The sequence below is a fragment of the Pleurodeles waltl genome, chromosome 1_1 (assembly GCF_031143425.1).
Source record: "Pleurodeles waltl isolate 20211129_DDA chromosome 1_1, aPleWal1.hap1.20221129, whole genome shotgun sequence".
NCBI lineage: Eukaryota > Metazoa > Chordata > Amphibia > Caudata > Salamandridae > Pleurodeles > Pleurodeles waltl.
In genome coordinates, this window is record NC_090436.1 from 657,042,405 (window position 1) to 657,058,617 (window position 16,213).

The window sequence follows — 16,213 nt, forward strand, 5'->3', positions numbered from 1 at the left end:
AGTCAGGGCCATGTCAAGTGGAAACCCAGATTTAACCTTGGTTATAACCCGCCACAGGCCAGTCATCGACACTTCAAACTTGGTAAGACCATCTAGAGGCTCAGTTGCCGTAAACCACGATTCGTAGCATCTAGCTTCACTAAATTCTTGCGGAAAGGTGATATAAATATTGTCTACTTTGTCAGACACAAATTATGCAATCCGATTACAATTCTCAGTCGAGGGCACCAACAGCACAAAGACGCACTTTAAGGATGATAAAAATTTAACTATAGTGAAGCTCGCACATGCAGAGTTCTGAGTCAGGTTAATTTTCTGGACACAGAATTGACTACAAGTGGTTTTGATCTGTTTATGGTAGTCTTTCAGGGCCCTTAAATCGAGCACGCTATCTGTGGCACTATAATTCCTACACCACTGATGCTCTAGACGCTTGCAATTTGTTTTCTCAATTCTAAGCTCTTCATTAAACCACTCCGCTGAGGGCTTAGAGCAAGCAGTAGAGAGTAGCGATATTGGTGCCAGGTCATCCAAGGCTTTACTAATTCAGTTTGCAAATCGTGAACTGGATGAACTCATGCAGTCCCTAAGGGTGGGATACGAGGCCTTTAAAGCCAACATAAGAGTCAGCAGTGTCTATGGACCACTTTTGTGCTGAGTACTGCTGTCCTTTGGAGGAAGGAGGGGACCACCTGGTTCTGAAATGGAAGGACATAATGATCTGACCAAATCACTGGTATCGGGGAGGTGGCGCTCACCCAAGCAGAGTTAGTGAAAATGGGATCTACGGTATGACCCAGCCTATGAGTTGGTGTGTGTACCAGTTGGGTAAGGAGACAGGCTGCTAGATCATCCACTAGAGACATGGCATTATGACACAAAGAATCCTCAAAGTGTAGATTGAGTTTACAGAGAATGATGAAGTTAAGAGTACCGTAGGGCAAAAGGGGGGGAACAATGTTGGCCAAAGCAGTAATAAACTAAGCAGCAGGGCCGGGTGGGTGGTAAATTAGTAAAGCTGCTAAGGTGCAGGTGCTGGAGAGGGTTAAAGTAAAGAATGTGGCCTCAGAGTCCTCGATCTTCATCTCGGTAAAAAGAGAGGGTAGCGATTGTTTAAAGATCAACGTGATACCTCCCCCTCTCTGGGACTGTCTGTCCAGCCTAGCTATGACATTTCCAGAGGGGATTGCATCGAGAACATCAGGGGCTGAGGTGGCCGTTAGCCAGGTTTCTGAAACAAAAAGCATGCTCAGGCTATGCTCTATAAGAAAGTCCCAAACCTCTGCCTTGTACTTGGGGAGAGAGCGGCAACTAATAGCAAAAAAATGCACCCTGTGTCTAGGCGAGTCTCCCTCTCTATTGCTAGGTCTGATACTAACTGAGCAATCCAGGCTTTAACAGCATTTGTTGCATATTAAATCCCCCTACATATTTTTATAGAGTGTAGGCAATCATCCTTCAGCTAACTGGGGCCAGAGACAGGATTTCCTCCAGAGAGTAGTACTTACGATTTGGCTTCTTTCTGGCGGGTGTCCTGGCCCCAGGTGCCCTCCAGGTGTGAAAGGGCTTGCTTTAGGTGTGTCTTAAGCACACCCACTGCACGTGTCCCTGCACGTCTGTACAGCTCCCACGCTTAAGTAGCCCACCTGTACAGGGGCGTGGCCAGACAGCCAGGAACCAGGAAACCAAGGAGGCAACAGAAAACAAGCTGGAGCCCAGCTGCTTCGACCCCTTACTGGCAGGCTTCCCTCCCAGAAGGAGCTACAGGGAAGCAAGATGGCAATTTTTTTTTTAAAAACGACAAATAAAACGTGTGAAAAGTAAACACATAAAATAAAAGCTAAACACTGGTGGCGCCTGACTAAAAATGGCCGCCAGCCGGGGCAGGAGCCAGGCAACTCCCACGCCTAGTGCGCTACAAGGAAAGTAAAAGGTAGCAAAAGCTGCAAGGTACAGGGTAGCGAGAGCTACAAGCAGCCAGTGTAATAACAGTTGTTGGTACATGGGAACCGCTGTGTGCAGCTTCCGTGGTTAAATAGCCCACCTATATGGGGGTGTGGCCAGATGATCCGAGAGCCAGGAAACCAAGCAGGTAACAGAAAACAAACTGAAGGTCAGATGCTCCAACCCCTAACTGGCAGGCTTCCCTCCCAGAAGGAGCTACTGAGAACCCAGGAAGAAGGGGGAGGGGCAGAGGGGGGGAGTTTCTCTTATCTCGGAGACAGTCACATAAAAGTCCTAGTCAGTACTACGTATGCGCAACAACATAATTTTTGGGATGTTTATTACTCGAGATGTTTGTACGAGAAATATTTGCCACATCACTGAGGCCCAAAATGATGAAAATTTAGGACAAGTAACAAACATATGAACAGTATTGGCCCTCCGGCTGAGCAACATGGGCAGCAAGACGATCTATTGTGCCATTTGTTCAGCTTGGAGGGGTTAATATAGAAATCGAACAGTGTATGATAAATGTGGTCTCTCAGTCTGGTAGTAGTAATAACCTTACTGAATTGGCCTAGGACACAAATGAGTTCTTGCTCCGTGACCTCACCTAGGCTATGAGTCCTCTAGTCAGCCGATATGCCCAGATCATTTGAAGAACACTAAATAAGATAACTATATTTTTCTGAAATGCTATACAAATTTTCATCAAAAATCCTTTGTGTAATATCAGGCTGGGCCAGCGGAATTGTGATGTTAGTGTCCTTACTCAGTAAAAAAGTCCGGAGAATGGCAAATTCTATCTGTAGATCTGAGAATGTATTTATCCGGAACTCATCCATCAAGTCTCCCAACCACTTAACTCCCAAGTTTTCCCAGGCACCAAAGTAGGGAGAGGGAAGTATACTTTTACTTAGCTTGTTCTACTGTTTTGGAGTACTGGTGTGATATCACTACCACCATCTCCAATATGTGATCCATAGCCGACTGGAGACACTGCCACTAATTGCCTTGTGGGGATATGTTAACCTGATCCCAGAAGGATTCAGAGAACTTAGTGATGGCATTGTTGCTGATCAAGCAAAGGATTGCCACAAACTGGTGCAGGAGGATTACTCCTAAAAAACATAATAAGAAAACTGAAACATACGCAACCCTAGCCTTCCACCTTTAGGCCTAAAGATATATGGGGCCTCCCTCAAAATGTATTTAGCTTGAAATTATATGAATGGTTCGCATGGCCTCGCTTGAACAACCCTGAAAGGCCTCTTGAACAATGTAATTTCAGTAGATTCATTGGATAGGATGACCTACAGCTGACAGACAATTAATACAAAATGGATGTCAATGCCAAAAAGACAAAGTAACCAGGCGGGTAGAACTAATAACCGTGTCTAGTATATGTTTGAACTCCATTCCTCACAGAATAGTCTCCAGTATTGACAGAAGGGCATCGCCATATATTTAGACATCTATCTGGACTTTGTACATGATCTATCATTCATAACTACTATGTAAAGGTTATTATTATTTTATTATATCTAAACGGGAAAATAAAAATAAAAAATATAAAAATGTGGCTTTGGATAGGAAGCATTCACTGGCCTGCTTTTGCACTAGGGCTGACTGCTACAGCTACAGGGTAGGACAGAACACACATACCCCTACTTGACACCGGTAAATATAAGCCATTTGTCGAAGAAGATTCCCGCACCAGGGCACAGTGGGGCTTGGTCACCAAAGAGGTGCATGTTAATCTGGCCCTGTTTGATCAAAACGCAGTCATGTGGTGTCCCAACAAGACCCATCAAATAACAGCAGTATTGGTGAGGCTGCTGGGCACTAGGGAAAACCCCACATCCAACCTTACAACAGACTACCATGATGCCATAAAGTGCAACAGCTTGTAGGTGCAATACCTCGACTGCAGGCCACCAGCACTGTGCCCGCTCCTAGGAGCCACATCTGCTACACACTGGGCCCTTGGATGGCAACGAGAGACTTTGACTGGCACCAGGAGACGGAACTCCTATAAGCACTAAGCACTGCCAACCCACCCAGCTCCTCAGGTAGTTATGTGACAAGTGACCATGACCAGTAGGGCTCAGTAAGCCACGTCCTCCATCAATAGCACTTTATCTGCAGTGAAGACCAGTTCCACAGGCCATCAGGGACTAGGCCTATGCCATACAGAAGCCATCAAACAAAATTAAAAACATGATGGAAGTTTAACACTCCCCAGGCATCTGTTAATCTGACCAAACGTGTGTTAAATGGAAAAAAACGAATTAACTTACAACTTGCCTCCTGCTTGTATCTATTTATTTTAGTTTAAAAAAATGCTAGCTTTAGAATGCTTTGCGATAGGAACACACGCAGAATGAAGAACTTAAATGAATAATACAAAAGAGGAAGCATAAATAATTAATCAACCAGTTGACGGACAGTCTGCTGGGAGGTGTCGACATCCATGTGTAGGCAACACTGGTGTGTAAGCCGACCTGTGAAGAAACCACAGATTTATATGTACTGGCCTTGAAAAATTATACACTCAATCTGAACGTTGTTATGATGTAAGTTGTATTGCATTTGCATGTGTTCTGTTCTAGATTGCGAGGCGAACGTGGTTCCAAGACTGTCAGTTCCCCCTGGCGTTTTGTAAAGGACTGACGACAGGTTGTGTTCTCCAATAAATCTTTAGTCAAAGATTACTGGCGTGCGGGGTACACCATCCTTTGACCACATTTTGGCAAAGACTTGGAAAAAATTGTTGGTGAAGGGAGACACACCACGGGTGGTCCTGGTGCACTATAATTTTGGATACTGTGGAGAGGGTGAAAGTTCAGCTCCTGAACCTAGGCTACGGTGACGGAGGTGTGTTGGACCACAGAATATTTAGTACTGGATTTACCTTATGGTGTTTGTTTTCAATTAAAGCACTCACCGTTAAACTGAGTAACCAAGCCCCTGAGCACACAGCATTCCAGGCACTGCCAAGGGAGACCGTATGACGTGCAGCGATGCATCAGGGCAGAGCTACGTGTGTTGCTCCAGACAACAGTGAACGCATCACTGGAATGCAACGCACTCCTTGCAGGCAGTTGATGGCCACAGCGAATAAGAGCATCAATTGTGGTTAGCTGTAATCATGCCACCTTACCCGGCTACTGTTCCTACGATAGGTGTACATTATTTTTGTGCAAACAGACTTCACAGTGATTTGCACACCTTTTCTACAGCGGCACATTGGAAACATGATACAGGCAGGATACCATTGATCTCCACACCTTCGGTCAAGCGGCAGGGATTATTAAGGTACTGTTACAGTGGCATATATTGAAAATTTTGCAGACACGATATTGGTAATATGCACAACTTTAAAAAAACAAAACAACAATAATGCTGTCTACACAGTGGTGCAGCAACTTTGCAGTGACTAAATGAAAGCACTTAGTTGGTGCAGGCATGATACCGGTGATCTGCACACCTTCGGCCAAGTGTTAGCAATCTTTAGGGGGCTGTTATAGCGACATATATTGAATATTTTGCAGGCATGATATTGGTGATTAGCAACCCCTTCCCCAAAAAAAAAGAAAAAACAACAATGCTTTCTACTGATTGGTGTATCAATTTTGAGGGGACCTATATATTTTGAGGGGACCAATTTAAAGCTTTTTAGCTAGTGTTACACACTACACACAGATACACATTTTTGAGTTAAAGTTGTCACAGTTTTTGTATAGCTGGCAATGGTTTCGCAAAGTTATATTAAAACACCATCATTTTTTTTGTATTGCAACCGGAGTCGCCTGAAATAATTTGGGTGAAAGTTTGGGAGAATTACATCATTACGCTGGATGGAAAGAATGTTTTAGCGGCAAGGAAAAAATCACTGTTATTGAGTGCATTAGATAGTGAGGGCCAAAGGATCTTTAAGTATTTCCCAGTGGCATTGGGTCCAAATGGTCACCTATGATGATGTGCATAAAAAAGCGCTTAAACGGCTGGAGACCAGATTCGCTAAAGCGTTCAATTTAGTTATGGCTAGGTACAAATGTTACACATAGCCTCAAGCAGAGCATGAATCAACTGATGAACTTGTAGCATAGCTAAGGGAACTTTCTGTAAAGTTTAATTTTGGCAATATGACAGAAGAATTAATTTGTGACCAGCTCATAGTTCAGTCTAAAGAAAAGAATATACGAGGGAGGCTATGGGTGGCATCTCTTCAGGAAGAGGTAGAAATGGCAAAAGTGACTGTAGAATCTCAACAATGCATGAGGGTGTTAAACAGAAGGGAGAAAGGGAGTGATGTTTCTATTGTGAATATTGATGCTCAAAGTGGAGAGGAGGATGTTAGCATTGTGGAAAAAAGAAGGAAAAGGGACAACAATGCCTGCATTGAAAAGCAAAGTGAGTGTACTCGCTGTGGAAGTACATACCATGCTTCAGACACCAAACAATGCTTTGCAAACAATAAAGATTGCAAGAGATGCGTACACAAAGGTCATTATGTGCAAATATGTAAGGAAAACAACAGACGGGGCAAAGATAGTAAACTTACAGTGAGTTTAGTGGAGGGAGCAGATGACGCCAAGTAGGGTGACAGAGTACTGGTTGTAGATCATAGTACAGAAGAGGAATACAAGATGTGTATATGTTCAGGTGACAAGAAGATAACTGCATGTCCCACAGCTAAGTTTTGTGTGCTTGGGTGTGAAGCGGAACTTATTGTTGATTTGGGATCTATGTATACCAGCATTCCAGAAAAGTTACTCAGGGTGCTTTGGAGAGATGTGAAATTGTTGCCTAAGGACATCAATCTGGGGAGATTTCAGGGGGAATCCATTGATACTGTAGGATACACGGAAGGGTGCATACAGTATGGAATGAGGTGCACAGAAAGCAAGGTATTTGCACCAGTGCATGAATCTCTCATATTAGGATTGATGCACTCGTTTGATCACAATATAATAAATAACCCTAGAGTCCTCAATCTGGTAATGGTTGTAGAGGAAATTCAATCAGGAGATGTGCTTGTCGGCGCTAAAAGGGTTTTTTGAAAGAAACCTTAGATGCTTGAAAGGGTATGTGCATAAAATCATGTTGAAGGATGATGCTGTGCCTGTACAGCACAAGCTGAGAAGGATACCACTGTCACTAAGGGATGGTGTTATATAATTTTTGCATGACATGTTAAAGGAGGGCATTATAGAACCTGTGGGGGTTTCTCACTGGATCTGGCCAGTGGTTATCATCCAAAAACTGGACGGTCGATTAAGATTTTGTGTGGATTCAAGATCCTTGAATCAGGTAAGTGTAAAGAATACATTTCTGCTTCCTAATATCAATGAACTGTTCTCATTGGTTCACGATAGTAGGTATTTCTCAAAATGGCATTTGAGAAGTGCCTACCATCAAATCAGATTACATGATGGCTCTAAAGCCTTAACAGCATTTCTAACGACAGAAGGCAGATTCCAATTCATTCGTATGCCATTTGGCTTAGCGTCGGCTCTGAGTGTCTTCCAACGGATGATGAAACAAATGTTTGAAGGGATGAAAAATCTAATCTATTTCCAGGATGAATATTGGTCATGGATGAAACAGTGGAGCAACATAATATCACCTTGAAAATGGTGCTGAATAAATTGGAAGAGTTTGGGTTAACTTTGAATCATAAATTTTTTTACATTTTTAACTGAACAAATTGAATATCTTGAGTATACTATATCCAATGGGGAAATCAAACCCAACCAATGTTTGTTGGATGCTATCAGAATGGCACTTGCTCCCAATGATAAAGACCAATTGAGATCATTTTTAGGTCTTGTAGACTACTATGCAAAATGTGTTGAGAGATTTGCTGACAAGACTGAAAACTTTAAAAAGCTGTTATGAAAAGGGAACAAGTTTGTGTGGTATGAGAAGTAACAGTTATGCTTTGATAACATCAAGAAGGAAATTTGTAATGCTCGGATTTTGACTGCTTTAAATATTAACATGAAGTCAATACTCACATTTGATGTGAGCACAACAGGATTGGGAGTATTTTTGTCTCAAATACATGGGAGGAAAGAAATAACAGTTGTGTTTGCATCACGCATCCTGACACATGCAGAAAGGAATTATTCTGGAATAGAATGTGGAGCTTTTGCTGCTACTTGGGATACTGAGTATGTTTGAGTATATTTGTGAGGTTTGTCGTTTATTATGAGAACATATCACAAACTTCTGATTAAAATTTTAGCATCTGGTGGGGCAGGCAAATGGTCAGCTAGGTTGGCAAGGTTAGCGGCCAGACTCCAAGAAAATTCATATACTGTGGAATTTGTGAAGAGATGGAGGAAGGTACAGGCTGGTTGTTTGTCCAGATTTTTGTTGTACTGGGAAATGGTGGATGGTCCAGAAGTAAGACGCTCGGATGCAGAAGGTGCAGTAGCATCAGTACAAGCTGTAGTACATAGTGGTTTGGGAGCTTTCACAATGGTGAGATAGAATGAGGAAATGGAATCTAACGTGGTACTAAAAGAGGTTACCAAAATTATATAATGTGGTGCAGTGAGACAGAGTACCATGTCAGCTTCAGTGAGGCCATACTTTGAAGTACTGGATGACCTGTCAATGTGGGGTAGGAATGTTATTATGAGGTGTGCTCAATTTATCCCATTTGGAGGTTTGAAGTATAGGTTGTTTGACTTGGCACATGAGGGCCATTTGCATCAGGGTTTCACTATTAAAGACTCAAGGGGGATTTTTGGTGGCCTGGGATAGTTAAGCATGCCAAGAGGTGGGTGGAAATGTGTAGCATGTGTAAGGAAAGTTAGAAAAGATTGGGAGTGGGTAGCAAGAAGGAAGAAGGTCACATAGAGGGTCCTGGTAGGTCTGGCACAGTGTGCTTAGATTTCATTGGGCCCTTGGCTGAGTTGTCTGCTGAGTTGAGATTTGCAGTAGTAGTCACTGATGTATATTCCAAATGGTAAATTGTGAAATTCATGAGAGATGTCACTGCAAAGACCACTACTGAGATTTTGGAGGACATTTTTAAGGAAGAAGGTGTCCCCATGGTTCTTATAACTGATAATGACACACAGTGAACTTCCCACAAGATTGTTAATTTTCTGGAACATTGTGGAATAAACAATCTCTTACCTCACTGTATAATCCCCAAGGGAATGGTATAGCAGAAAGGGCCAACAGATTGGTCAAAGGTACAGTTCAATTAGCACTGGCCAATCAATGCAATGTTAAGAAAATGATGGCCAGTATGGTGTGAGCGTATCGCACCACCACTCATAGTATCACACAGAAAATTCCCTTTCAGGAAATGCGAGGGTGATTGCCAGGTACTAAATCAGTTTCTGCCTGGTTGAAGGAATCGGTTAAGAATGGAGGTCAGGGAACATTAAGGCTCATGGAAAAAGGAAAATCCAAATTTACAGCTGGTGATTGGGTCAAAATAAAACCTGGCGGGATTTCAGGGGAACGTTCCAAAGACAAAGTTCCCTTACGCACTTGGAAAGTGGGAAATCTTTTCTGGTATTGGAAAGGGGAAAAGGTGGAATTTCAGGATTGTGGCATACCAAAAAGGAAGTGAATGTGTGAAGGAAGTGGGTGAAGGATGTTCAGGGATGATGTTTATGAGAGATGAAGAGATCAACAGTGATAGTAGTGTTGGATCAACCCTTCTGGTTGTGGAGGCAGTGGTTCAAGACCAACACATGATGCAAGAATTAATAAATCACCAACATACCTTGAAGACTGTGCGAGATGGCAGACTGTCAGTATATGTATATTGTTATTTTGTTTCTCACTTGTGTACATTACTAGGGTAATGTGAATTATTTGTTCAGTAGATACACTGCAGTTTTACTTCCTTTCACTCATGGAGAAGGGGGGGGTTATGATGTAGGTTGTATTGAATTTGCATGTGTTCTGTTCTAGATTGTGAGGCACATGGGGTGCCAAGTCTTTCAATTCCCCCTGGCGTTTTGGGAAGGACCAATGCCAGGTTGTGTTCTCCAATAAATCTTTATTCAAATATTACTGGTGTGTGGCGTACACTATCTTTTCACCACAACAAACTCTAGCGTTTCATTGAGAAATTCGTTTTTATCAAGGAACTAATAAGCTATTATGCTTTTCTGGGTAAGCAGCACAGCAGAATTAGCTTTTTTTCTGCCAAAAGGGACCTTCTGTGTTATGAACTATTCATGCTCCCAGCAGAATACTCCCAGTAGCGGTTCAGTTGAAAATATCTATGTAGGCATTACCATCTGCGTGCCACTTTCCTGATAAGATGTATTTTTATTGTGAAAATGTTTTTGCAAACTGCTACCATTAATTATTTATGTCTAAGGCAGTGCATGCTGAAAAGAGCACGCACATCCAAGCCCGCTGTCGCGCGTCACAGGTTCAAAGCTCAACAAGGCCAGCTCAGTCTTTTGTTCCACTGCAAAGCGAATAAGAACCTTTACCTCAGAAAGTAAAACGAGTAGGGAAAAGAATACAACAGAAAGGACAGCTTAAGAAGATGTAACGATAACCGTCTTCACAATTTCTAAACATCTCTACTCTTCCTCGTGCAAGCCAGCGACAACATCAGCATAAATAAATAGAACAGTTCAGTAGAATTCTGCAGGGAAACTGCTTAATAATCCTTCAAGAGAAACGAGGCAAATGTTAAAAAAATAGTCAGTACCGTGAAATGCGATAATATACGATAAAACGAAAGGATGGCTTTTACAAGCATTCAACTAAACAACAACTAATTGTGGTTTCCGAGCGACAACTCTGCTCCAGACACCACCCAACCGCTATTATTTGGACAATAGTTATAGTTATCACACTTTTATAGTCATTAGTGCTTAGGAAAGAGAGCAAACCAGGGAGCTCGGTGTCGCATTTCCGGTAATTTGGAAAGAGATTCTGACTTCTGCAGGTCCTGACGCGCGCGCGCGTGCGTGCGTGTGTCTGTTTTGGAAGTTTAGTTGTGATGCCTTAACTTAATATTTTCAGAGCCAAGAAACCCTCCGATGAACATTCACGCTTTATAAAAATAATTTCCTTACCACATTTGAGCGCATTATCACAAGAACGACCCCACTGCAGATAAACGTTAAACATAAATCGACGCATGCACAGCCTCTGAACAAAAGCATGACCAGCCAACTCCATTCCTTAAATACTGAAGACGTTAACACAGATATAATTATGTGAGGCAGCCAAACGGATACTACAAATGTGAATGAAGTTGGCGGAGCAAACCTCCCTTCACGCACAATCTGCAGGGCAACATAGCTCATCCTTCGTAATCTAATTTTAGCACAACTGTCGGTTGCATACGGTCAATAAAAGCTGCAAAGATGACCATTGTTAGAAGCGCGGTGAAAGGTATTATATCCACAAAAGGGAAGCACATGGGTAATTGTTCATGCAGCTTCAGAATCTGCAATACAGCCAAAGCCGAGACGATTATTTATTTGCCAGAAAATGAAGTTCTCTAAAATGTGCTAACGCTAGGGTGACCACCTGGCATTGAAGCAAATTCTGGACAGGACTGTAAAAAATTCAGGACAAAGGGTCAAAATTCAGGACAAAAATTCAGGACAAAGGGTCCAAATTCAGGACAAAAATTCAAGAACAAACGTCAGTTTTACAGACACAGACAAGAGGCCATGTCTCACTATGTTGTCAGTGCATTTATTTACTGCCTTTTAACATAGCACTATTTATTCACTGTGGTCTTTTTGTGATTGCCTCCTGGTATGCTAAATTTAGGTGTCACATTACGTCCTTGTTCAGTAGCTAGACCAATCACCAAGGCCATCACCCCTACCCAAATCTACTGATTCTTTCTTGAAGAGAAAGTAACAGCAACATTTTGATTTTGTTTCTGAACATTTTAAAACCCCTGGCAAACAGTTTGGGAAACATTAAGGTAATAAACCTTATGCTAGTTTAAACAAATTTAACAAAAACATCTGGCTTTCCCCAACCGCCCATGGTCTTTCAACCTACATTTTTTTTAAAGAGGCAGGGCAGATGGTGTGTGCGACAGTCTCACACCTAGTGTCAGGATGTGAGGTACCCACAACTTGTCTGTAGTCTCACAGCACTAGACTGTATATCTGGGACTACATTTATCTCAGAAATGGGAGCCCGGACTACCAATCAAAGATAATAAAAGAGGAGGATGAAATTGAGATCAAATGGGAGATCCACAGCAAGTGATTCAAAAGGTTGTTGCTCAGAACTGGATAAATAAGGAAGAGAAGAACAAGGTGGGACAGTTCCCAAAATCAGACAAGATGGGTTCACCAAGACTATCGGAAGGTATTGGGTACCTAGGGAGTTGTCTCTGCATACAGGTGAGAAACAGAAGAGACACGGTCAAGTGGTTGAAGAAGCAACACGCATCCACCTTGGCAAACTCTTCTGGTGCAATGGTCCACTGTCCGTGCTTGTGAAGGGTGAGCAGGGGCCAGACCCCTTGCAAGGTTGTGCAAGGCAAGTGGACGCTTTGTCCATGTTTTTAAATGGTTTTGAAATTGAGCAAAGGCCAAACTAGTGATCTGGGTTATCCCTAAGTGTCAAGTACACATAGAATCTTCAAAATATTTGGGACGTAAATTGCACATACAAACTGTAAAAAAATAAAAATATAATTAGTGTTTCTTTACCATATGGCACTGTTTTCCCCTTTATATACAATTAGATTTCAGATTGAACTGGCAACCAGTTACCTTTCTATACCTACTGATTAATATTTACCATTCTCCCACTGATTTCCAGGATGAAAATCTCAGCAGAGTGTCACGGTCCCTCCAAGCCCAGTTGGCTTTTAGGTCTTCTCTTCTGCTTTCAGTAGTGAGCCAAGTGACACTAGTGAAGATGGTTTGCTACCCCAATGATAGTATTATTTTACAAACCTTCCCCTGCTAGTCCTTCATTCCTTCTTCAGATATGCCACACATCTGATTTGGTTGCTGCGGCGCCGTCGGGTAGCTCTTTCCACTATAAAACTACCTGTAACAGTGGGTGGATTAGGTCTTCTGGACTTGGAGTGCTACTATTCAGCTGTACAGGTCCAATGGATTGGTCGCTGGCTTTCTGCCCACCTCCCTGCATGAGATGGGGTTTGTCAGTAACGCTTTTAAGAAAGGCTTAATGCACTGCTCATTGTTTCCTACTGACCATTCTACAGATCACCATCCGGGGTTCTCATGCACAGCTTTCTCTTGCCTTGCTGGAACCTGTAAACTCACTGACACAAAGAAACCCTGTGCTCCTGCACTACCGTTGCTAAGCCTTCCCACTCGCACAAGACAGCGGTGCTCAGAGCAACTCCATCAGCGGCATGCTGCAGGTATCTTAAAATTGGGAAATTTGTTTCTGGATGGCGAGCTACTAAATTTCCAAACCCTTATGGCAGACTACCAACTTCTCCCAGGTCAACTCCTTACTTACAGCCACCTTAAATAATCATTAAATGCCCTATTTCATGTCTGCCACCTAGCACTAACCGTACAAGAGGTGTGCCAGAAGCTCTACACTATAGGAACTGGTGGCAAACTGATAGAATGGATGTACAGACTTTTCCTGCAACATGGAAACCACTCCAGGTCTTCTTGTCATACTACCTGGGTGATTGATTTGGCCAAACCTCTGCAAGGTATGGGCTGGACTAAAATACTGGACTTTCCCCACAATGTATCCCACGGCTGTCACTTTAAGCACATTCATAGTGCTTCCTTGGGAATGCACTCCGCCCGTTGCTTGCCATCGGCCTTGTGGTTTGTAACTCACATTTTGTTGCTTTCAATTTGCTGGCTTTATTTGTTTTAGGCTATGCAGCTTGAGTTCATTCCTTCCCTTGCCCAAACCTTATTTACAGAATTCTTCCGAGTGCTCCCTTTCTGTAAACAGGCCTGTAAATCTTGTTCTTATCTCATCACATTTACTGTGCATTCAAAGAACAAAGTCAAATGTCAGGCTCCGATTTCGGTGGGAACTTAGTGTTTACTTTTCTTTCTCTGACTTCAAGGTGAGAGGATTTATGCGACAATATTGCTGGATACTGGGGTTAGGAAATAGTTTTTTCTATCACATGACAACATTTAAATAAACTTCAGAATATATCAGAATTAGGAGTACAAATGAAGCACATTTTTGTTAATCCTGAACTGTGATAGAAACAAATACCGGTACCTTTATATGATTAAAACAAATCATTGTATTAGGTGATGCAATTTACACACATCATCGTCTGTGCACAGTATAGTTTGATTTGAAAAACTGTACGTCTGTGCAAATGTAATGATCATTTCAATCAAAAATGTGTTGTCTGTAATGGCAGTGTGTTACCACACCATGCATACTCCACTCCACGTTGCTCTGCACCACTCCACACCACTGCACACTATTCTGTATCACTCCACTTTACACCACTCCATGCCACTGCACTGCACTGTTCTCCATTCTGAACCACTCCACATTCTGCCACTGCACTCTGCTACTTCACACTATGGGGGTTATTCTAACTTTGGAGGAGTGTTAATCCGCCCCAAAAGTGACGGTAAAGTGACGGATATACCACCAGCCGTATTACGAGTTCCATAGGATATAACGGACTCGTAATACGGCTGGTGGTAAATCCGTCACTTTTCCGTCACTTTTGGGACGGATTAACACCTCCTCCAAAGTTAGAATAACCCCCTATGCCTCTCTACTCTATTCTGTACCACTCTACTCTATCCCAATGCACTTTACGCCTCTCTACACCACTGCGCTCTGCTCCTCTGTATGCTATACCACTCCAGTCTAGGCAACACCAATCTAGTTCGCACAACTCCACTCTATGCCACTCTGCAACACTGCACTATATGCCACTGCACTCAAAGCTAATACACGCTATGCTAGTGCACTTTACTCTTTAACACTCAACTTTATGCCATTGCACTCTACATCAATACACTGTACATCACTTTAATTTACTCTGCATCTCTGCACTCTACACCACTTTACTCTATGCTATCACACTCTATGCCACTCTGTGTAACTCCATTCTACCCTGCAGCTCTCCACTCTAAGCCACTTCACTCTACTGTGAAACAATCTACTTTACGCCACTGCACTCTATACCACTGCACTCTACCCTGAACCTCTCCACTCTATTCTGAAACAATCTATTCTACGCCACTGCACTCTACACCACTCTGACCACTGAACTCTAGCTCAATGCATTCTACACCACTGCACACTGACACTTTACTCTGCAACACTGTACTGGCCGCTACTATACTCTACACCACTGTACTCTGTACTACTACATTCTGCACCAAAACACTCTATTCCACTGCACTCTATGGTACTCTACCCTGCCCCATGCCACTCTATGCCTCTGCACTCTACGTCGGTGCACCCTAAACAGCTGCACTGTATGTCACTGCCCTCTACTCTGCACCACTGTATTCTGCCACTGCTCTCTGTGCCACTCTACTCCACTCTACATCACTGCATTGACACTCTACTCTGTAACATTGCACTCTCCACCACTGTACTGTACACCAATCTACTCTATACTACTGCATTCTACACCACTGCAATCTATGCCACTGCACTCTGTCACTCTACTCTGCATCACTCCACTCTACGCCACTGCACTCTACAACACTATACTCTACACTCCACCACTCTACACCACGCCACTGCACTCTCTGCACTGTATGCCACTGCACCACTCTGCACTACTGCACTCTGTGCCACTCTACTGTGACCCACGCCACTCCATGCTACTGCACTCTAAACCACTGCAATGTACACCAATGCACTCTAAACAACTGCAATGTACCCCACTGCACTGTACTTTGCACCACTGAGCTCTACGCCACTGCTCCTATGCCACTCTACTCCACTCCACACCACTATGCCACTAACTTTTAGCCATGCTGAACAGCAGCCACTCTGGTGCATAACATGGCTAAAACACATTGGCAAAGCCAATAACTCTTACGTAAACAAGACCTATTGGCTTTGCCAATGTTTGTTAGTACTATGAGGTACAGAGGGTCCTGAAAGGACTGTGAATGTGCAAGTCCTTATTTTAAATATGCATTCGATGCCTCGTCAGGGGTAGTAAGCGCTATATAAATACAATTACATCATATTATAGGCTGCTACAAAATGCGCAAATACAGTTCTGTTAAATAAAAAAAGTGCTTCTAAAATTTTAATAATATAAAAAATGTTAGTATTAGGTATAAAA

General features: G+C 42.8%; 1 protein-coding gene across 4 annotated transcripts in view; it reads right to left on the reverse strand.

The window, feature by feature from the left end:
* The window catches only part of DTWD2 (DTW domain containing 2), a 663,780-nt gene that overhangs the window by 76,886 nt on the left and 570,681 nt on the right, over nt 1-16,213 (reverse strand). The gene's annotated exons all lie outside the window — the stretch shown is intronic.